Here is a 606-nt window from a genome sequence, read left to right as displayed (position 1 = left end):
AAATGAGAAATGCTGGAGGTTCTTTTTTTTCTTTTCTTTTATAGAGGAAATGCTTACATCATTGTGTAAGATCATATCACATTTTACGAGGAAGTGATGGCCTACAAACACAAGTGTGTTACGGGAGGACGGCTACGAGAATCGTATGTTACAGCAAGCAGGTGTTTGGTGCAAGCAGCCAAAAAAAAAATAAAAAAAATAAAATCCATATCACAACATCACACAGCTGTGAGGATAATGTGCAGTTCACTGTACAATGCCCGGTTAACACTTGTGGTCTTCAGTGCTGTGTTTAGGTGCGATTGCGACAGATTCTAGGTTAGGTTATAATGGCAAAATTGTACAACAGCCTCTTTGACATCTATCACAGTCGTCACGGACACAGTAAGAATGTTTTTATGCAAAGGTTTCGAGTAGGAGTAAAAAAAACAATAAAGAAAGGCTTCTTTTGTACATGACAAACAAGGCTCAGAGAGGAGATACAGTATTGGTTCAACATAGATAAATCCGCTGCTTTACATAAATAATACCAAACGACTGGAACACTTCCATCAGTTGTCGAGCAGCTGTTGTTACTGGTAGCCCTTAAAACACAATTCAGACAGT

The sequence above is a fragment of the Perca flavescens genome, chromosome 9 (genome assembly GCF_004354835.1).
Source record: "Perca flavescens isolate YP-PL-M2 chromosome 9, PFLA_1.0, whole genome shotgun sequence".
NCBI classification, from domain to species: domain Eukaryota; kingdom Metazoa; phylum Chordata; class Actinopteri; order Perciformes; family Percidae; genus Perca; species Perca flavescens.
Note: the sequence above shows the minus strand (reverse complement) of the source record.